Source organism: Salvia splendens, chromosome 10 (assembly GCF_004379255.2).
Source record: "Salvia splendens isolate huo1 chromosome 10, SspV2, whole genome shotgun sequence".
Classification (NCBI taxonomy): Eukaryota; Viridiplantae; Streptophyta; class Magnoliopsida; order Lamiales; family Lamiaceae; genus Salvia; species Salvia splendens.
This window is the reverse complement of record NC_056041.1, coordinates 27,883,421-27,908,492: the sequence shown is the minus strand read 5'-3', so window position 1 is coordinate 27,908,492 and position 25,072 is coordinate 27,883,421. Positions and strand designations below refer to the sequence as shown.

General features: G+C 38.0%; 1 long non-coding RNA gene across 2 annotated transcripts; it reads right to left on the bottom strand.

The window, feature by feature from the left end:
* Positions 1-1,675: 1,675 nt before the first annotated feature.
* LOC121752197 lies at positions 1,676-16,363 on the bottom strand. 2 transcript variants are annotated; one of them, XR_006040277.1, is made up of 7 exons: positions 16,007-16,363; positions 14,955-15,050; positions 10,402-13,083; positions 9,350-9,445; positions 4,797-7,478; positions 3,745-3,840; positions 1,676-1,875 (listed from the first exon to the last, which is right to left on the bottom strand). It is a non-coding gene; the product is annotated as an uncharacterized LOC121752197 (long non-coding RNA). The 2 variants fall into 2 exon arrangements; XR_006040276.1 differs by having other exon boundaries at positions 3,745-3,835.
* Between the last annotated feature and the right edge of the window lie 8,709 nt (positions 16,364-25,072).

Sequence of the window (25,072 nt, the reverse complement as noted above, 5' to 3'; positions counted from 1 at the left end):
TCTTTTTAGACCACCCCAAACTCCACGCTATCCCTGACGGGTCTGGTCCACGTCATGGTCCCGCTGGACCCCGACGCATGACGGGAGACAAAAGGTTCCCGCTGGACCCCGACGCATGACGGGAGACAAAAGGTCCCCGCTGGACCCCGACTCACAACGGGAGACAAAAGGTCCCCGATGGACCCCGACGGTCCATGGTGTATCCCGTCGTGTAGCATGTCCAGGTGCGTCGTGTCTCTTCAGCTCCCACTGGCTAGTGCACCAGTCAATAACCCCCGGCGGTTACGGTCAAGCTATCATGGCACACATAATGGCTGTTGACTCCATCAATGCCCTGCAGGTGGACTTGGCCTATAAATATGCATGCATCCATTGCATTCTAGACATAGAATACACAAGCATTCCTGCATACACGCTCTCTCCCTCTCTGCATATCTTCCCGTCGAAGCTCTGCCCCCGCCTTACTCCCGTTCGCCGGAGCTCTGTTGCTAGCGGTGCTGCTACTTCAGAGACGAAGCCGTTTTATCATTAGGGACGACACGCCAAACCGAGAGCGCTACCGGGGTGTATCTCGTCTTGCGGAAAGAGGACTCCTCGACTCGGCTTACCGCTTTCCACAGATATTTTCCCGTGTAATTGTTTCAGTTTTTTCCGTGTAATTTTCCTTTGTTTATTTTCATTGTAATTTTCACCCGGCAAGACTTGTATCTCATTTCGACAACAATCGCAAGACGAGATATTCTTGCCACTAAAGGACTTTACACACACCAACTAAACTGAAATCAACATCTTTGCTTGGAGATGTCGACTGACCCGTCTACCGCCGCTGCCACCGTTCCATCCACCGTGTCCCCCGTCGCTCCCGTCAACACGTCGTCGGACATAACGATGATTCCGACTCCTGGCTTCTCAACCTCTTCATCAACAGCCCCTTAGGTGTTTGACAACCCATTTGGGGCGGTTTCTGGATTCACCTCGAGTGGGTCGGTTCCACTTTCAGTGGTTCCATTGGATCCTTCATTGGGTCAAGTGTCGGGGCCTTCGGGCACGGCACGGGTGCTGGACCCTCCGGGGTCGGCACGGGTGCTGGACCCTTCGGGGTCGGCACGGGTGCTAGCTCCTTCGGGGGCAGCACGGGTGTTGGACCCTTCGGGGTCGGCACAGGTGCTGGACCCTTCGGGGTCGGCACGGGTGCTGGATCCATCGGGGTCGACACGGGTGCTGGATCCATCGGGGTCGGCACGGGAGCTGGATCCTTCGGGGTCGGCACAAATGCGGGGGCCTCCATGCTCCACACAACTGTGGGGGGTACTGTGCCTTAACCAATTGTTAGCTACTACGGGGGCAACGGATTTGGTCCATTCCATGGGACAAGCTCGGCACCAATGGCACCAAGGAAGATGCCACCCGCTGAGAAGCCGTCGAAGTTCACTGGAACGGACTTCAAGAGATGGCAACAGAAAATGTTGTTCTACCTAACAACGTTGGGCGTCGTTAACTTCCTCAAGGAGAATGAGCCAACCCCGCCAAGCGAGGATGAGGCACGTGTCGAGATGTACGTCGAGTATGACGTTTTGCGCAAAGGAGACTATCTTTGTAAAAACTTTTGTAACACCCCTTACCCGGTAGGTAACCCACCGAATAAGTGATGTCACGTTTCAGTATCGAAAACCCGTGCTGAAATTTTTCCTTTTTCTTTTTAGCTTAAAAGCATAATTAAAATCTATTACATTTAAAAACTTAACATTTATCCAGCGGAAGGTTAAAGATTAAACTATTACATAACATGCCACGACTACTAAACCAAGTTGACCACCAGTGACTCGCCAAAGATGCAAAGCTGCGCAACACCACTGACATAATGTCGACTCTAACCTGCAGGGGGGAAAGAGGGGGAGTGAGCTCGAAAGCCTAGTAGCAATATCCAAACTACAGAATCCAACCCTCTCAGCTAAGACAATAGTAACTATAATAACTACATTATTTCCTTTTTAATCTTTTGCTTGTTTTCATTTCAATTTCACAGATTTCCAAAATTACTTACAATCACATTATATCAAACTTATTTGTATTATCGTCATACAACTTTTCCATATATTCTTACTCATGTCTCTTCAGAGATTTCATTCTTAATGCCATTTCCTTATTATCTTGACTTATTATTACAATATATATATTCCAAATTCTCAGAATTTTCACACCAAAGCATACCTGTTCAGATACCCATATATATTCATCATATCATCCTCGTCATATTTCTCTTATGGTCTCTTGATAACATATTCATATATTTATTTCTATACTACAACATTTTCATTGTATCTTATAGCTTTGGTTTCTCCAGATTTCGCATATCATCATATATCATTTCGTATCACATTTTTCTCATTTTACCATTTATTTTCGTATACTATTCTTCCGTGTTAATTACCCCGAGCGGGGACCGTTCAACATAAAATATCATTTCCTCCGTGAGGACTGATCAACAATCATATCATATATCATATTTCACAAATCACATATCACATATCACATATTACAGATCCTTTATTCACAAGTCATCAGATATTAATTTTTTCTTATCTTATCATATATTACAGATCATTTATTCAGAAATCATCAGATATTATTTTATCTTATATTATCATATATCACATATTACAGATTACAGATCATTTATTCAGAAATCATCAGATATTATTTTATCTTATATTATCATATATCACAGATTACAGCTTACAGATCATTTATTCAGAAATCATCAGATATTATTTTATCTTATATTATCATATATCACAGATTACAGATTACAGATCATTTATTCAGAAATCATCAGATATTATTTTATCTTATATTATCATATATCACAGATTACAGATTACAGATCATTTATTCAGAAATCATCAGATATTATTTTATCTTATATTATCATATATCACAGATTACAGATTACAGATCCTTTATTCAGAAATCATCAGATATTATTTTATCTTATAGTCCCAATATCTGCTTGGTTTCAGGCAGGGTACACGGACCAGATCAGAAACAGAATCAGATGCAGACGCGGATTTTGTCCTCGAGAGGACTCCGCACAGACCACCCATAGGGTGCAGACAGATAATCAGACCACCCATGAGGGTGCAGACAGATAATCAGACCACCCATGAGGGTGCGGACAGATAATCAAACCACCCATTAGGGTGCAGATCAGACAGATCAGATAGGGGCCCATCAGATAACAGACGATCCTCGCTTCGGTTATCCAGAGGACGAGTGATCACAGATAATGCAGCGCTGCTGTCCTATGGCATGCCAATTGTACCCAACACATATGACCAAGCAAACACGACGTTTTATTTCATATTCTTCTTTCAAATCTCTTTTTCACATTTATTCCATTTCCAAATATCACTTCAGATAATCATTCTTATCGAATTCACAGACACTCTTTTTCATATATATTCAGATATTTTTTTTCATAATCTATTCAGACATATTTCACATTATTCAGATCTTCATAATTTATTACACTTCATTGCATATCATATCCATTGTCTTTATTCATATTCGTACCATTTTTTTTTCCACAGATCATTCATATTAAAATTAATAAGAATCATAATAATCCACATATTAAATTATAAGCATATTTAAGCACATTATTTAAACATCTCACATATAATCACATTATAGCACACATCATCTCAACCTAAAGAATCGAAAACCATAGAGAGGATACGCTACCTCGCAGGCTTATGAACATAAGCCTATTTCACCTTGATACTTCTCTACCCTCTAAATCCACTCCTTTGTGATCAAAACGCACTATATGCTCCTTTGCTTTATGCATGATATAAATAGCGTACCAATTAATAACTCATATTTACCCATGATCATGTTTTCATCATTAAATCATCTAAATAAATTAATTTGCTATATTAACTTAAATCATCTAACTATACAACTGCACTGGACTGATTCGTCATAAAAATTCTATATTCATTCGGAAGGATTTAGAGGCTTGACCTAATATTTTTAAATGCCCAAAGAAGTATAGTTTATAATCCAACAAGATTCATTCAAAAATTTCTAATGGTTTGAGAGATATTCTCCTTTTACCAGAGACTAACAAAATCGAACAGTTTCTGGCAACATTTTCTACACAATTTTTATAAATAGTATTTGTACTCTTTAATTAGTCACAAAATTCAGAGAACAACGAGACACCTTATAGTTAATTTAGAAATTATGAAATCAAGTTTTCATTGACCTTAAATGCCCTGAATAATTCGGATAGAACATACTAAAATATGGCAGTTTACCACAATTTTGACAGTTTCCGGCGGTATTGTCTTAACAATTTATACATGCAGTAACTGAACTCCTAAATTCTCCATAAAATTCAGGGGACCTCAAGACTAAATATAGTTATTTTTAAAATTGTTAAACAAAAGTTTTAACCTTTCTTAAAATGCTTAATAATTCAAACTAGGAGGCGGCAGATTAGAGAGTTTGATTCTTCTCAAGCTTTTATCTCAAACCCAACCATTCCACATCAAATATCATCAATTCAGCTCCCCCCCTGTTCAATATTCATCCAAATTCACATCCATGTAATCAAACTTCTAATTCAATATCAAACAACGACAAATGAAGGCCTATGATCGCGTAAACGTCAATATATCGAAATTTAATCGGTTAGTTTTCCTACCCCCGAGTGAATGAAATTTCAGCCCTTCAACATCAACATATACTCAAGTTCAAGGTATAAAAATAGAATAGGAAGAAAGGGCTACCTCGATTTGCTGGCGGATACAAGATTACCCGATCGATTTACCGATTAAATGACAAATATTTGGAAATTAAAAAGCTTAAGCTTTTGGTCTTCCATGGAGAGGGGGAGGACGTGCTTTTGGCTGAAATGAGGGGGGGTTTGGAGTTGATGATAGACAAAAGAATTCTCTAGAGAATTCTAATCATTATTTAATTATTTAGTTAGTTTTTAAATAAATTAATTATCTTGTAACATTTTATTGCCCTATCATATGATATCACATTTAGGAACTCTTTATATCATCATTTAGCATTTAAATTCTAGTTTAAGGCAAAATTATTCCTGTCTATATCTTCAAAAGTTTCGCCGATCGTTTTCGTTAAAAACTGAAATTATCGGCGATAGAAATTTTTTTAATTACCTTCAAATGGCCCAAAACAATTCCTCACATTATCAACAATTATTCTAGGCCATAATTTGTAATTTATAAAATTATTACCCCTTAGCTTCGATTTATGATTTTACACGGACAAAAGAAATTGCCGAAAATTGACTAATCGGCATTTCGTATCAAATTTATACCTTACGGTTTAACTTAACTACTATTCCTCACCACATATCCAAACCTTTTATTGGTGCCTATAATTCGGGATGTTACAACTCATCCCCCCTAAAAGGAATTTCGTCCTCGAAATTCCCTCGGGTTTACATCATTCCTATAAGCGTCGCATATACGTATGCCATTCCACGACATCCTATATCCTCATCTACATAGCGTATCCTCACTTCCATAACCAAACACAGAATGACATACAAAATCACATAATCACATCTTAACACATAGCCACATTTTGCGATCACATAATAATATTATCATTATCTCTAATATATTTCAAGCACATTTGTCACATTATCATTTCTTTACATAGTAATTTCCATGTTATTTGCATCTTTTCTTTGTCCACATGAGGCGCACATATCATATTCATCACGCATATGTATAATTCACATACTCATCATATATTGTATAGTCCCAATTGCATAGTCCCTATTCGGGCACTTATAGCCGACGAAGGGTGCATTTCACTTTCCACATATCATCATTTCATTACGTTTTCCTTTATTATCATTCACAACACTTCTTATCTTTTCCCTTTTTCCTTTCTTAAGTCATCATGTAACATCATTCTCTTCATGTATTATCACTTATCAGTTTATTTACCACAACTTCGTATTAATTTATCTGATCAATTTCTAGCAAAAATTGGGCAGCGTTTTCTCTATAACCAGTGCTTCCCCAAAACCAACAAGATACAATGTTAATCACAGATTATCAAATCAAACCACCAAATCACAACATAATTCAAATATCAAGTCAGTATTCATCAACAACCATATTTATTTTCAAAACTCATTCTTATCCATAACTAACACATTTACAGATCACGGACAACACTTTCAACCAGAATACCATTTTATATCATATAGCTCAATTTCAAACTCATATTTTTAGACATATCTTATCATATACTATACAGCTCGCTTAGAGCATACATTCCCATTTTCCATTTCATTTCTGAATCATCATTCGGTTCTAACATTTATATAGCTCGTATTCGAGCGCACACATAATTCTCACGGAGTTCACATTTCCAATCATATAATTTATTGTCTTGCACGATTATTCAGTTCATATTTCCATCACATCACGTCATATCTCATATTGCCCGATTCGAAGTACACATGTAATCCATATAGGGGCACACATGTTCAGATCATATCATTTATTTCTTATTCGTCGCATTTTCTCATTCGCACATTTATGGTTTTATTCATATAATGCCTTATAGTTTCATATGTTTTCATATCAATATTTATCATTTTGCCAAACACATTTCCTTTCACATATTTCTATACTTTTGTTTATCATTATAGGATATTACTTTATGACTCTTAATCCATCTTATATCAGACAATCCACATACCTTTGTGAATTTTCGTGTTACACTTTTATATCATGATGGTCACTTAGTCTATAACTGACTTTCTTTCCATATCATTCCTTTAACTCATTTTCTTCTCTTTTACTTATACTCTTTCATAATCTGCATATATTTATTAGTATCTTTCATTAGGACATACTTTTCATCAACATTTTCAGACCCATCCTCCCTGAATTTTTTTTTAAATCTTTTACACATACCGACGCTACCGAGATTAGAGCTATATGGGGTGGCCAGTCCCATATAACATCTTTCTCGGTCACACGGGAAACTATGTCCCGTACCTTGTTAACTTCTTTCCACTTTAGACATAAGCAGCTGCATCGAGTCACTGGTACTAACAGACAATTAAACCTATGTGGCATGTTTCTACACACTTTACTGAATCACTTCTTTCCAGAACCGCCTAAACCTAGGCTCTGATACCAAAACTTGTAACACCCCTTACCCGGTAGGTAACCCACCGAATAAGTGATGTCACGTTTCAGTATCGAAAACCCGTGCTGAAATTTTCCCTTTTTCTTTTTAGCTTAAAAGCATAATTAAAATCTATTACATTTAAAAACTTAACATTTATCCAGCGGAAGGTTAAAGATTAAACTATTACATAACATGCCACGACTACTAAACCAAGTTGACCACCGGTGACTCGCCAAAGATGCAAAGCTGCGCAACACCACTGACATAATGTCGACTCTAACCTGCAGGGGGGAAAGAGGGGGAGTGAGCTCGAAAGCCCAGTAGCAATATCCAAACTACAGAATCCAACCCTCTCAGCTAAGAGAATAGTAACTATAATAACTACATTATTTCCTTTTTAATCTTTTGCTTGTTTTCATTTCAATTTCACAGATTTCCAAAATTACTTACAATCACATTATATCAAACTTATTTGTATTATCGTCATACAACTTTTCCATATATTCTTACTCATGTCTCTTCAGAGATTTCATTCTTAATGCCATTTCCTTATTATCTTGACTTATTATTACAATATATATATTCCAAATTCTCAGAATTTTCACACCAAAGCATACCTGTTCAGATACCCATATATATTCATCATATCATCCTCGTCATATTTCTCTTATGGTCTCTTGATAACATATTCATATATTTATTTCTATACTACAACATTTTCATTGTATCTTATAGCTTTGGTTTCTCCAGATTTCGCATATCATCATATATCATTTCGTATCACATTTTTCTCATTTTACCATTTATTTTCGTATACTATTCTTCCGTGTTAATTACCCCGAGCGGGGACCGTTCAACATAAAATATCATTTCCTCCGTGAGGACTGATCAACAATCATATCATATATCATATTTCACAAATCACATATCACATATCACATATTACAGATCCTTTATTCACAAGTCATCAGATATTAATTTTTTCTTATCTTATCATATATTACAGATCATTTATTCAGAAATCATCAGATATTATTTTATCTTATATTATCATATATCACATATTACAGATTACAGATCATTTATTCAGAAATCATCAGATATTATTTTATCTTATATTATCATATATCACAGATTACAGCTTACAGATCATTTATTCAGAAATCATCAGATATTATTTTATCTTATATTATCATATATCACAGATTACAGATTACAGATCATTTATTCAGAAATCATCAGATATTATTTTATCTTATATTATCATATATCACAGATTACAGCTTACAGATCATTTATTCAGAAATCATCAGATATTATTTTATCTTATATTATCATATATCACAGATTACAGATTACAGATCCTTTATTCAGAAATCATCAGATATTATTTTATCTTATAGCCCCCCAATATCTGCTTGGTTTCAGGCAGGGTACACGGACCAGATCAGAAACAGAATCAGATGCAGACAAGGATTTTGTCCTCGAGAGGACTCCGCACAGACCACCCATAGGGTGCAGACAGATATTCAGACCACCCATGAGGGTGCAGACAGATAATCAGACCACCCATGAGGGTGCGGACAGATAATCAAACCACCCATTAGGGTGCAGATCAGACAGATCAGATAGGGGCCCATCAGATAACAGACGATCCTCGCTTCGGTTATCCAGAAGACGAGTGATCACAGATAATGCAGCGCTGCTGTCCTATGGCATGCCAATTGTACCCAACACATATGACCAAGCAAACAGGACGTTTTATTTCATATTCTTCTTTCAAATCTCTTTTTCACATTTATTCCATTTCCAAATATCACTTCAGATAATCATTCTTATCGAATTCACAGACACTCTTTTTCATATATATTCAGATATTTTTTTTCATAATCTATTCAGACATATTTCACATTATTCAGATCTTCATAATTTATTACACTTCATTGCATATCATATCCATTGTCTTTATTCATATTCGTACCATTTTTTTTTCCACAGATCATTCATATTAAAATTAATAAGAATCATAATAATCCACATATTAAATTATAAGCATATTTAAGCACATTATTTAAACATCTCACATATAATCACATTATAGCACACATCATCTCAACCTAAAGAATCGAAAACCATAGAGAGGATACGCTACCTCGCAGGCTTATGAACATAAGCCTATTTCACCTTGATACTTCTCTACCCTCTAAATCCACTCCTTTGTGATCAAAACGCACTATATGCTCCTTCGCTTTATGCATAATATAAATAGCGTACCAATTAATAACTCATATTTACCCATGATCATGTTTTCATCATTAAATCATCTAAATAAATTAATTTGCTATATTAACTTAAATCATCTAACTATACAACTGCACTGGACTGATTCGTCATAAAAATTCTATATTCATTCGGAAGGATTTAGAGGCTTGACCTAATATTTTTAAATGCCCAAAGAAGTATAGTTTATAATCCAGCAAGATTCATTCAAAAATTTCTAATGGTTTGAGAGATATTCTCCTTTTACCAGAGACTAACAAAATCGAACAGTTTCTGGCAACATTTTCTACACAATTTTTATAAATAGTATTTGTACTCTTTAATTAGTCACAAAATTCAGAGAACAACGAGACACCTTATAGTTAATTTAGAAATTATGAAATCAAGTTTTCATTGACCTTAAATGCCCTGAATAATTCGGATAGAACATACTAAAATATGGCAGTTTACCACAATTTTGACAGTTTCCGGCGGTATTGTCTTAACAATTTATACGTGCAGTAACTGAACTCCTAAATTCTCCATAAAATTCAGGGGACCTCAAGACTAAATATAGTTATTTTTAAAACTGTTAAACAAAATTTTTAACCTTTCTTAAAATGCTTAATAATTCAAACTAGGAGGCGGCAGATTAGAGAGTTTGATTCTTCTCAAGCTTTTATCTCAAACCCAACCATTCCACATCAAATATCATCAATTCAGCTCCCCCCCTGTTCAATATTCATCCAAATTCACATCCATGTAATCAAACTTCTAATTCAATATCAAACAACGACAAATGAAGGCCTATGATCGCGTAAACGTCAATATATCGAAATTTAATCGGTTAGATTTCCTACCCCCGAGTGAATGAAATTTCAGCCCTTCAACATCAACATATACTCAAGTTCAAGGTATAAAAATAGAATAGGAAGAAAGGGCTACCTCGATTTGCTGGCGGATACAAGATTACCCGATCGATTTACCGATTAAATGACAAATATTTGGAAATTAAAAAGCTTAAGCTTTTGGTCTTCTATGAAGAGGGGGAGGACGTGCTTGTGGCTGAAATGAGGGGGGGTTTGGAGTTGATGATAGACAAAAGAATTCTCTAGAGAATTCTAATCATTATTCAATTATTTAGTTAGTTTTTAAATAAATTAATTATCTTGTAACATTTTATTGCCCTATCATATGATATCACATTTAGGAACTCTTTATATCATCATTTAGCATTTAAATTCTAGTTTAAGGCAAAATTATTCCTGTCTATATCTTCAAAAGTTTCGCCGAGCGTTTTCGTTAAAAACTGAAATTATCGGCGATAGAAATTTTTTTAATTACCTTCAAATGGCCCAAAACAATTCCTCACATTATCAACAATTATTCTAGGCCATAATTTGTAATTTATAAAATTATTACCCCTTAGCTTCGATTTATGATTTTACACGGACAAAAGAAATTGCCGAAAATTGACTAATCGGCATTTCGTATCAAATTTATACCTTACGGTTTAACTTAACTACTATTCCTCACCACATATCCAAACCTTTTATTGGTGCCTATAATTCGGGATGTTACAACTCATCCCCCCTAAAAGGAATTTCGTCCTCGAAATTCCCTCGGGTTTACATCATTCCTATAAGCGTCGCATATACGTATGCCATTCCACGACATCCTATATCCTCATCTACATAGCGTATCCTCACTTCCATAACCAAACACAGAATGACATACAAAATCACATAATCACATCTTAACACATAGCCACATTTTGCGATCACATAATAATATTATCATTATCTCTAATATATTTCAAGCACATTTGTCACATTATCATTTCTTTACATAGTAATTTCCATGTTATTTGCATCTTTTCTTTGTCCACATGAGGCGCACATATCATATTCATCACGCATATGTATAATTCACATACTCATCATATATTGTATAGTCCCAATTGCATAGTCCCTATTCGGGCACTTATAGCCGACGAAGGGTGCATTTCACTTTCCACATATCATCATTTCATTACGTTTTCCTTTATTATCATTCACAACACTTCTTATCTTTTCCCTTTTTCCTTTCTTAAGTCATCATGTAACATCATTCTCTTCATGTATTATCACTTATCAGTTTATTTACCACAACTTCGTATTAATTTATCTGATCAATTTCTAGCAAAAATTGGGCAGCGTTTTCTCTATAACCAGTGCTTCCCCAAAACCAACAAGATACAATGTTAATCACAGATTATCAAATCAAACCACCAAATCACAACATAATTCAAATATCAAGTCAGTATTCATCAACAACCATATTTATTTTCAAAACTCATTCTTATCCATAACTAACACATTTACAGATCACGGACAACACTTTCAACCAGAATACCATTTTATATCATATAGCTCAATTTCAAACTCATATTTTTAGACATATCTTATCATATACTATACAGCTCGCTTAGAGCATACATTCCCATTTTCCATTTCATTTCTGAATCATCATTCGGTTCTAACATTTATATAGCTCGTATTCGAGCGCACACATAATTCTCACGGAGTTCACATTTCCAATCATATAATTTATTGTCTTGCACGATTATTCAGTTCATATTTCCATCACATCACGTCATATCTCATATTGCCCGATTCGAAGTACACATGTAATCCATATAGGGGCACACATGTTCAGATCATATCATTTATTTCTTATTCGTCGCATTTTCTCATTCGCACATTTATGGTTTTATTCATATAATGCCTTATAGTTTCATATGTTTTCATATCAATATTTATCATTTTGCCAAACACATTTCCTTTCACATATTTCTATACTTTTGTTTATCATTATAGGATATTACTTTATGACTCTTAATCCATCTTATATCAGACAATCCACATACCTTTGTGAATTTTCGTGTTACACTTTTATATCATGATGGTCACTTAGTCTATAACTGACTTTCTTTCCATATCATTCCTTTAACTCATTTTCTTCTCTTTTACTTATACTCTTTCATAATCTGCATATATTTATTAGTATCTTTCATTAGGACATACTTTTCATCAACATTTTCAGACCCATCCTCCCTGAATTTTTTTTTAAATCTTTTACACATACCGACGCTACCGAGATTAGAGCTATATGGGGTGGCCAGTCCCATATAACATCTTTCTCGGTCACACGGGAAACTATGTCCCGTACCTTGTTAACTTCTTTCCACTTTAGACATAAGCAGCTGCATCGAGTCACTGGTACTAACAGACAATTAAACCTATGTGGCATGTTTCTACACACTTTACTGAATCACTTCTTTCCAGAACCGCCTAAACCTAGGCTCTGATACCAAAACTTGTAACACCCCTTACCCGGTAGGTAACCCACCGAATAAGTGATGTCACGTTTCAGTATCGAAAACCCGTGCTGAAATTTTTCCTTTTTCTTTTTAGCTTAAAAGCATAATTAAAATCTATTACATTTAAAAACTTAACATTTATCCAGCGGAAGGTTAAAGATTAAACTATTACATAACATGCCACGACTACTAAACCAAGTTGACCACCGGTGACTCGCCAAAGATGCAAAGCTGCGCAACACCACTGACATAATGTCGACTCTAACCTGCAGGGGGGAAAGAGGGGGAGTGAGCTCGAAAGCCCAGTAGCAATATCCAAACTACAGAATCCAACCCTCTCAGCTAAGACAATAGTAACTATAATAACTACATTATTTCCTTTTTAATCTTTTGCTTGTTTTCATTTCAATTTCACAGATTTCCAAAATTACTTACAATCACATTATATCAAACTTATTTGTATTATCGTCATACAACTTTTCCATATATTCTTACTCATGTCTCTTCAGAGATTTCATTCTTAATGCCATTTCCTTATTATCTTGACTTATTATTACAATATATATATTCCAAATTCTCAGAATTTTCACACCAAAGCATACCTGTTCAGATACCCATATATATTCATCATATCATCCTCGTCATATTTCTCTTATGGTCTCTTGATAACATATTCATATATTTATTTCTATACTACAACATTTTCATTGTATCTTATAGCTTTGGTTTCTCCAGATTTCGCATATCATCATATATCATTTCGTATCACATTTTTCTCATTTTACCATTTATTTTCGTATACTATTCTTCCGTGTTAATTACCCCGAGCGGGGACCGTTCAACATAAAATATCATTTCCTCCGTGAGGACTGATCAACAATCATATCATATATCATATTTCACAAATCACATATCACATATCACATATTACAGATCCTTTATTCACAAGTCATCAGATATTAATTTTTTCTTATCTTATCATATATTACAGATCATTTATTCAGAAATCATCAGATATTATTTTATCTTATATTATCATATATCACATATTACAGATTACAGATCATTTATTCAGAAATCATCAGATATTATTTTATCTTATATTATCATATATCACAGATTACAGCTTACAGATCATTTATTCAGAAATCATCAGATATTATTTTATCTTATATTATCATATATCACAGATTACAGATTACAGATCATTTATTCAGAAATCATCAGATATTATTTTATCTTATATTATCATATATCACAGATTACAGCTTACAGATCATTTATTCAGAAATCATCAGATATTATTTTATCTTATATTATCATATATCACAGATTACAGATTACAGATCCTTTATTCAGAAATCATCAGATATTATTTTATCTTATAGCCCCCCAATATCTGCTTGGTTTCAGGCAGGGTACACGGACCAGATCAGAAACAGAATCAGATGCAGACAAGGATTTTGTCCTCGAGAGGACTCCGCACAGACCACCCATAGGGTGCAGACAGATATTCAGACCACCCATGAGGGTGCAGACAGATAATCAGACCACCCATGAGGGTGCGGACAGATAATCAAACCACCCATTAGGGTGCAGATCAGACAGATCAGATAGGGGCCCATCAGATAACAGACGATCCTCGCTTCGGTTATCCAGAAGACGAGTGATCACAGATAATGCAGCGCTGCTGTCCTATGGCATGCCAATTGTACCCAACACATATGACCAAGCAAACAGGACGTTTTATTTCATATTCTTCTTTCAAATCTCTTTTTCACATTTATTCCATTTCCAAATATCACTTCAGATAATCATTCTTATCGAATTCACAGACACTCTTTTTCATATATATTCAGATATTTTTTTTCATAATCTATTCAGACATATTTCACATTATTCAGATCTTCATAATTTATTACACTTCATTGCATATCATATCCATTGTCTTTATTCATATTCGTACCATTTTTTTTTCCACAGATCATTCATATTAAAATTAATAAGAATCATAATAATCCACATATTAAATTATAAGCATATTTAAGCACATTATTTAAACATCTCACATATAATCACATTATAGCACACATCATCTCAACCTAAAGAATCGAAAACCATAGAGAGGATACGCTACCTCGCAGGCTTATGAACATAAGCCTATTTCACCTTGATACTTCTCTACCCTCTAAATCCACTCCTTTGTGATCAAAACGCACTATATGCTCCTTCGCTTTATGCATAATATAAATAGCGTACCAATTAATAACTCATATTTACCCATGATCATGTTTTCATCATTAAATCATCTAAATAAATTAATTTGCTATATTAACTTAAATCATCTAACTATACAACTGCACTGGACTGATTCGTCATAAAAATTCTATATTCATTCGGAAGGATTTAGAGGCTTGACCTAATATTTTTAAATGCCCAAAGAAGTATAGTTTATAATCCAGCAAGATTCATTCAAAAATTTCTAATGGTTTGAGAGATATTCTCCTTTTACCAGAGACTAACAAAATCGAACAGTTTCTGGCAACATTTTCTACACAATTTTTATAAATAGTATTTGTACTCTTTAATTAGTCACAAAATTCAGAGAACAACGAGACACCTTATAGTTAATTTAGAAATTATGAAATCAAGTTTTCATTGACCTTAAATGCCCTGAATAATTCGGATAGAACATACTAAAATATGGCAGTTTACCACAATTTTGACAGTTTCCGGCGGTATTGTCTTAACAATTTATACGTGCAGTAACTGAACTCCTAAATTCTCCATAAAATTCAGGGGACCTCAAGACTAAATATAGTTATTTTTAAAACTGTTAAACAAAATTTTTAACCTTTCTTAAAATGCTTAATAATTCAAACTAGGAGGCGGCAGATTAGAGAGTTTGATTCTTCTCAAGCTTTTATCTCAAACCCAACCATTCCACATCAAATATCATCAATTCAGCTCCCCCCCTGTTCAATATTCATCCAAATTCACATCCATGTAATCAAACTTCTAATTCAATATCAAACAACGACAAATGAAGGCCTATGATCGCGTAAACGTCAATATATCGAAATTTAATCGGTTAGATTTCCTACCCCCGAGTGAATGAAATTTCAGCCCTTCAACATCAACATATACTCAAGTTCAAGGTATAAAAATAGAATAGGAAGAAAGGGCTACCTCGATTTGCTGGCGGATACAAGATTACCCGATCGATTTACCGATTAAATGACAAATATTTGGAAATTAAAAAGCTTAAGCTTTTGGTCTTCTATGAAGAGGGGGAGGACGTGCTTGTGGCTGAAATGAGGGGGGGTTTGGAGTTGATGATAGACAAAAGAATTCTCTAGAGAATTCTAATCATTATTCAATTATTTAGTTAGTTTTTAAATAAATTAATTATCTTGTAACATTTTATTGCCCTATCATATGATATCACATTTAGGAACTCTTTATATCATCATTTAGCATTTAAATTCTAGTTTAAGGCAAAATTATTCCTGTCTATATCTTCAAAAGTTTCGCCGAGCGTTTTCGTTAAAAACTGAAATTATCGGCGATAGAAATTTTTTTAATTACCTTCAAATGGCCCAAAACAATTCATCACATTATCAACAATTATTCTAGGCCATAATTTGTAATTTATAAAATTATTACCCCTTAGCTTCGATTTATGATTTTACACGGACAAAAGAAATTGCCGAAAATTGACTAATCGGCATTTCGTATCAAATTTATACCTTACGGTTTAACTTAACTACTATTCCTCACCACATATCCAAACCTTTTATTGGTGCCTATAATTCGGGATGTTACAACTTTATTTTAAGTGCTTTAGATGATAGTCTCTATAACGTGTATTGTACTATTCCCACATCAAAACAAGTGTGGGAAATGCTAGATAAGAAGTACTGTAGTGATGATGCGGGTACTAAGAAATTTGTAATAGCTAATAAGTACTTGGACTACAAAATGGTCGACTTCTGACCAATCATGGACCAAGTGCAAGAGTTCCAGCTCATCATCCACGACCTCGCCGCCGAGGGAATGGCCCTGCCTGAAGCTTTCACGGCGGGCACGGTCATTGAAAAACTTCCACCCGGCTGGAAGGACTTCAAGAGCTACCTTAAGCACAAGCGAAAAGAGATGAATCTTGAAGACTTGATCGTGAAGTTGCGCATCGAGTCAGACGAGCGCAAACGCGATGGTTTGGCTAAGGGCCATGGCCCACCTGTTGCAAAGGCCAATCTGTTGGAGCGAGGCGGTCCCTCCAACAAACGCTCCCGTCCAATTGCAAAGGACAAGGGCAAGAAGAAGCAACTTGCAAGGAAGGTTGAAGGCAATTGCTACAATTGTGGCAAACCTGGCCACTTTTCCAAGGACTGCCGCAAGCCGAAGAAGAAGCCGGCTGCCCACGTTGTTGAAAAAGAATTCAAGGACTGGGATGAAAGTGACCTTGTTGCTGTGGTCACGGATGAAGTCAACCTTGTTGATAACAAAGGTGGCTGGTATATCGACACTGGAGCTACTGCCCACGTTTGTGCCGATAAGAGCAAGTTTGCCTCCTACACCGCTGTTGAAGGGAGGAAGATCAATATGGGGAATCAAGCCTCGTCTCAAGTCCTCGGCATTGGAGACGTGATTCTTATGATGACGTCCGGCGTCACCATCACTTTGAAGGATGTGCTGCACGTCCCGAACATCCGGAAGAACCTAGTGTCAGGATCAATACTAGTGAATAAGGGGTTTAAACTTGTATTTGAATCTGATAGGTTTTCTTTGTACACGTTTGGGAAGTCACTCGGAAAAGGTTTTGTAACCGACGGACTTTTCAAGCTTAGTGTAGCTGTACGCCATGTCCCTAAGCCGTTGGCTAATAATAAGAATGCATCTACTTCTTCTTACTTGGCTGAGTGTTCTAACTTGTGGCACAATAGATTGGGACATGTAAATCAAAATGCCATTAAAAGATTAGTAAGTTTAGATTTACTAAAGGCAAATGAAGTAGAAACTCAAAACAAATGTGAAACTTGTCTTGAGGCAAAAATGACTAAGCTACCGTTTCATTCGGTTGAACAGAACACGAAACCCCTTGATTTAATTCACACGGACGTATGTGACTTAAAATTGGTGTAAACGAGAGGTGGTAAAAAATACTTTATCACATTCATAGATGATTGCACAAGATATTGTTATGTCTATCTTTTAAGAAGTAAAGATGAAGCAATAGAAGCGTTCAAAAATTATAAGAACGAAGTCGAGAATCAACTTTGATGTAAAATCAAAATGATTCGAAGTGATAGAGGATGTGAATACGTAGCCTCGTTTGAGGAATTATGCAACGTAAGTGGTATAATTCACCAAACGACTGCACCATATTCACCACAATCTAATGGTGTTGCAGAACGCAAGAATCGAACTCTCAAAGAGATGATGAATGCGTTACTGATCAGTTCGGGGATGCCCCAGAACATGTGGGGGGAAGCTGTTTTGACAGCCAACTACATCCTAAACAAAATCCCACTCAAAGGTAAGGACGTTACTCCTTATGAGTTGTGGATGGGAAGGAAGTCATCCTACAAATACCTCAAAGTGTGGGGGTGTTTGGCTAAGGTGATGGTTCCCCCGCCCAAAGAAGTTACAATCGGTCCTAAAACGGTTGACTGCATCTTCATTGGGTATGCACTTAATAGTAGTGCATATCGATTTGTTGTCCACAAGTCTGAAATACCGACTGTGACCGTGGGAACAACAATCGAGTCAAGAAATGCCGTATTTCTTGAAAACATATTTCCTCGCAAAGACAAGGAAAATATTGTACCCAATTCTGAGACGAGAATTGAGGATGAACCACTAGTTCTAAATCAGCGGATGAAGAGCCAGAATCGCGCAAGCGAACAAGGCCTGATCCAAACGATGCGGTACCAAGACGTGGTAGCAGGGTCAGAACACCAAAGACATTTGGTCCTGACTACATTGCATTCATGTTGGATGAAGAACCAACATCGATAAAAGTAGCCTTTGCTGGCCCAGACGGGTTGCATTGGAAAGAAGCTGTTCAAAGCGAAATTGAGTCAATTTTGCTAAACCACACGTGGGTGTTGGTTGATCTACCTGAAGGTGCTAAACCTTTAGGATGCAAATGGGTCCTTAAAAGAAAGTTTAAGGCCGATGGAACAGTGGACAAGTATAAAGCTCGACTGGAAGTCAAAGGCTTTAAACAAAAGGAAGGGTACGATTTCTTCGATACATACTCACCTGTAACGAGGATTACATCAATTCGAGTGCTTCTCGCGATTGCTGTTGTGCACAATCTTGAGATTCATCAAATGGATGTTAAGACTGCGTTTCTAAATGGTGACCTTGAAGATGAAATCTATATGGAACAACCTGAAGGTTTTGTAGTACCTGGACAAGAGAAAAAGGTATGCAAGCTGGTTAAATCCCTCTATGGATTGAAACAAGCGCCATTGCAGTGACACTTGAAATTTGATAATGTGATGTTATCAAATAGATTTAAAATCAACGAATGTGACAAATGTGTCTACATTGAGAACACTGATAATGGATACGTTATAGTGTGTCTCTACGTTGATGATATGTTAACCATGGGTAGTAACACCCAAGTGATTAACGACACGAAAGCCATGTTGAAGAAAAACTTCGACATGAAGGATATGGGTCTAGCCGATGTAATTCTTGGAATGAAAATTCTAAGAACATCCGAAGGAATCACCTTAACACAATCTCATTATGTTGAGAAAGTATTAAAGAGATTCAATGCCTATGATGGCATCCCGGCTAAGACGCCTATAGAGCTCAATGTTCACTTGAGCAAGAACAAGGGTGAGCCCGTTGCACAAGAAGATTATGCACGGGTCATTGGATGCATTATGTATCTTGCTAATTGCACTCGACCTGATATTGCTTGCGCCGTGAACAAGTTGAGCCGTTATACGAACAATCCAAGCAAAGAGCATTGGAAAGCTCTTGTAAGAGTTTTGAGATATCTCAAGTATACTCAAAATCATGGGCTACACTTTTCGAGATACCCCCCGGTACTTGAAGGGTACTGCGATGCAAATTGGATATCCGATAATAAAGACTCACATTCAACAAGTGGATATGTCTTTACTATTGGGAGGGCAAACAGTGGCTTGTACAATGGTAAGTCTCGACACATTCATCGACGACACAATACCGTGAGACATTTGATCACAACAGGGGTGATTACAATTGACTACGTGAAGTCATTGGATAATCTAGCGGATCCGCTAACCAAAGGGTTAAATCGTGATCAAATGAATAAATTGCTAGAGGAAATGGGTTTGAAATCCACAAACTAAAGAATTGTCATAATGGTAACCCAACCATGATGACTGGAGATCCCAAGAACTTGGTTCAATGGGAAAACTAAGCTATGAGAGTTCGTGTGAAACACTCATCTATATCTATTCCCTAGAGAGCAATAGAATGTTTGAAAAACTTGCCTAGTGGTGAGGTTAAGTCTATGACTTTTAATGATTCCTAAAGGATCTCGTTGAGATGAAGTTCTCAAGGAGACTAAGTATGGCAAGATACTTAACGAGGAATCACCTATGTAAGTGTGAAGTGGGGCCGCTTCAAACTATACACTTAAGAATCCAAAGTGGCGTCCAAGGCCTGAAATGGACACAAAACGTGAGAACGGATGAGGTTGAGGTGTTTAAGTGTTAACATCATTGTCTCGGTGCACGACGTGGAGGAATAGTTCAAAGCATCGCGCTACTAGTCCGCCTGTGTATCCGATGGTGTTGACTATGGATGGTTCAAAGCAAAAAACTACCTATCCTTAAGCTTACATACCTCTTGAGGGTTGAGCTTGTGTCTGCATACATATGCATTTGGCAATTTCCACTCATGTGGGGGATTGTTGGAATCGTGCTTGGTCAAATGATTTGTGACTAATAATAAATATTACAAGAGATTTAATTTTGTGAAATTAAATGCAATAACGTCGATCTACATTCCGAGTAGATGACCGTAGTATATTCATTTTCTCAAATCCGATTCCCGGTGAGTGAGAAATAATATATTAAAGTTGGTCACAATAAAGCTAGAAATGAACTATGTGAAAAGACTAAGGGATTAATTAACTAAGTGTTAATTATCCCGCATCGGGGATGATAGACTTCTTTGATGAAATATTTAATCAGATGAATTATTATGTGTAATAATTATCGTGGAATAAGACGGGTGACAGAGCCCACACGCGCGCACAAGCGTGCCGCCGCCGCCCGCTCGCGAGCCGCGCACCGTGACCCGTGTCCTGTGCCCCGTGCACCGGGTGTCTGGTGCCTTGTGCCTTTGATCTTGGCAATTGGTCTTTGGGTGGTCTTTGGGCTGTTCTTTGGAGCTGGTCGTTGAGCGTGGTTCGACCCCCGCTTGTTCTTTTTAGATCACCCCAAACTCCACGCTATCCCCGATGGGTCTGGTCCATGTCATGGTCCCGCTGGACCCCGACGCATGACGGGAGACAAAAGGTTCCCGCTGGACCCCGACGCATGACGAGAGACAAAAGGTTCCCGCTGGACCCCGACTCACAACGGGAGTCAAAAGGGCCATGCTGGACCCCGACGCATAACGGGAGACAAAAGGTCCCCGATGGACCCCGACGGTCCATGGTGTATCCCGTCGTGTAGCATGTCCAGGTGCGTCGTGTCTCTTCAGCTCCCACTGGCTAGTGCACCAGTCAATAACCCCCGGCGGTTACGGTCAAGCCATCATGGCACACATAATGGCTGTTGACTCCATCAATGCCCTGCAAGTGGACTTGGCCTTTAAATATGCATGCATCCATTGCATTCTAGACATAGAATACCCAAGCATTCCTGCATACACGCTCTCTCCCTCTCTGCATATCTTCCCGTCGAAGCTCTGCCCTCACCTTACTCCCGTTCGCTGGAGCTCTGTTGCTAGCGGTGCTGCTACTTCAGAGACGAAGCCGTTTTATCTTTGGGGACGACACGCCAAACCGAGAGCACTACCGGGGCGTATCTCGTCTTGCGGAAAGAGGACTCCTCGACTCGGCTTACCGCTTTCCACAGATATTTTCCCGTGTAATTATTTCAGTTTTTCCGTGTAATTTTCCTTTGTTTATTTTCATTGTAATTTTCGCCCGGCAAGACTTGTATCTCATTTCGACAACAGGCACGCCACGACGTGCGCCAGCGCCTGCGAGTGAGGCGCCGCGCGACGTAGAACTAGTAGATGGCCGCATCCGCGTCGCCCCTGCGCATCGACTTGTGGAGCGCGGAGATGAGGTTGTAGTGCTCCTCGCCCGCACGGTCGTAGGCGAGGTGCTTGCACGTGAGGGCTTCCTTTACATTGTCACAGGCAACGTAAAGGTGGCCGTCTGGTGCAAGCGCTCGGGCGGCGGCCTCGAGCACGTTGAGGGCGACGAGGCCGTCACCGTCGCAGTTTAGGGAGAGGAATTTGACGGCAGAATCTTCGATTTCGACGGTGGTGGCTTTGATAGTAGCAAGGATTCCTCTTTGAGGATCAATTGAAGCTTGTTTGATGAGGGTGGAGAGATGGGGGGGCTAGAGGGGATTGAGGGTGAGGACACGACAGCGAGAGAGGAGCGGCGTGATGAGGTGGAAAGGGGGGGTTTTCGGTGGTGGCACCGACGAAGACGATGCTGCCGTCTTCGATGATGGGTGTTGAAAAAGATAACAAAGTTGGTCAAGCCGCTGCATGTCAAGTTGATCAAGCTATTGGTCAAGCCACTGCATGCCAAGTTGATCAAGTTGAAAGAGATAACAAAGTTGGTCAAGCCGCTGCTAACTAAGTTGATCAAGCCGCTGCTAACTAAGTTGATCAAGCCGCCACTTGCCGAGTTGATCAACAAGTCGTGATCCGTGATCTCAAGTCACTGGACCGTCAAGCTGGTCAAGCTGCAGTGCGTTGTACGCAAGCCAGAACAACCACGAACTCCATGAGAGCTAAAGCTGAGAATGAGACAAAGAAGAGTAAGGAGTGTGCGGCACAAAAGGAGCCAATGATCAACCTCGCACGTGGTGAAACCGCAGACAAGCCAGCTAAGATGGAGGACCACATGTGTACTTGGCGCGACGTGGTGTTGCGCATTTTAAAGAGGAAACATGTCTTGCAGAGTTTGTTAAAGTAGATTAGTACAATGTTTTAGGTCTTTTGAATGTAGTACATGTGTATTGCATCTGATTACATTTGAAGCAATGAAAAATGCCGATTTGAGAGAACTCTCCAAATATATCTCCAGTGTGTGTGTGTTCATGGCTTTCGCAGCTTTCTTTCATGGTATCAGAACAGGATCTCACTGATCCTAGCTCTTGATCTTGTTTTTGTTCCTTTTTCTTTACCACTCAAAAATGGTAGAAGCCAATGAAACTATTCCGGTAGCAACACTGCCACCAATCTTCTCTCAGTTGCCCCCATCTCGGTTAAACTAACTGATGGAAATTTTCTTATGTGGCAGCAACAAGTTGATGTTGCGGTGTATGGCTACGGCCTTGAACGATTTATCACAGGGGACACTGATCCCCCTCCACAATTGATTCCAGACCGAGATGGAGAGTCTATGGTTTCAAATCCAGCTTACATAAGTTGGCAAAGACAAGATAGGAGAGTGGCTGGATGGCTCTTGTCTTCCTTATCCGAAAATGCTCCAACCTTGGTGGTATGGCTCAGATCTGCTAGAGACATATGGTGTGCTCTAGAGACAAATTTTGCAAGCCACTCCACGGCTAAGGTGATGCAATATCGACAACAAATGCAGAATTTGAAGAAAGATGGAATGTCAATGACTGACTATCTAGGCAAGATGAGAACATATTTTGATTTGCTTAGTTCAGTGGGGTGTAGAATCTCAGAAGCTGAACAAGTGCTCCACATTCTTGGAGGACTTGGGCAGGATTATGATCCTGCTGTATGTGCAGTGACTTCCAGATCAGATCCTTGGAGTCTTGGAGACGTTAGTGCATTTCTGCTCAGCTTTGAGTCAAGAATGGAGTCAACTAGAGCCAATTCCGTTAGCTCAAATGGATCACAACCATCATTGAATCTTATCCAACAACAGTCGAGGTAGAAGAGGGAGTCTCCAAATTTCAACAACAACAGATTTGAAGCAGCGAATAGAAGAGGTTTTGGAGGAAGATTTCAGAGAAGAGGAAGAGGTGGCAGAGGTTTTGGCCGAGGAAACAACAAGATTGTCTGTCAGCTATGTGAGAAACCTGGCCATTCAGCAGCAAAATGTTGGCATAGGTTCGAGCAAAACTTCACACCACCTCAAATCCAGTTCAGAGGAAGTTCTCCACAACAACACAATGAAGGATTCTTCAATCCTTCAGCTCATCTTGTGCAGTCAGTGCCTAGGTCTCCTTCAGCATCATTCTCTGTTGGGACTCCATTAGAGTTCAGCTATGGATCAAATGCGTCATCCAGCTGGTATCCAGACTCAGGAGCAACACACCATGTGTCCAATGACTTGAACAATCTCAACATAAGCACTGAATACACAGGAGGTAAGAATCTCTTGCTTGATAATGGATCTGCTGTTAATATTGCAAATATTGGAGAAAGTGCATTTAAATCTCACTCAACTAAATTCTCTAGAAAGCTTCATCTCAAAAATCTTTTGCATGTACCTAATATCACCAAGAATCTACTGAGTGTTCCCAAATTTTCTCAAGACAATTCTGTCTTTTTTGAATTTCATCCAGGTTTCTGTTTTGTCAAGGACCTGAGCACTAGGAAGGTAGTGCTCAAAGGAACTCTTGAAAGGGGCCTATATCATTTCCTAGTAGATCATACTCCAATCAAGTGTGGCCCTGTCCCCTTTTCTTCCTCCACTCCAGAAAGTCCAGCTGTGTATTCCCTGAACTTGAGCAAACAATCCAGCAGTAGTTCCAGTCAAGTTTCTAGTTCAGTCTTGTCTTCATGGCATAGCAGACTAGGACATCCTACTCTAGATGTTGTTAAACATGCTCTCAACAGCTGTAATATTCCTTATAATTCAATGAAAACTACTTCACTTTGCTATCCTTGTTGTGTGTCTAAAGCTCACAGATTACCATATCCACACTCTGCCTCACAACACAATGCTCCTCTGGAACTTGTCCATAGTGATCTTTGGGGGCCTTCTCCAGTTAAATCTAGAAATGGATATTCTTACTATGTCTCATTTGTTGACCATTTTTCTAGATTCACCTGGATTTACTTACTAAAAAA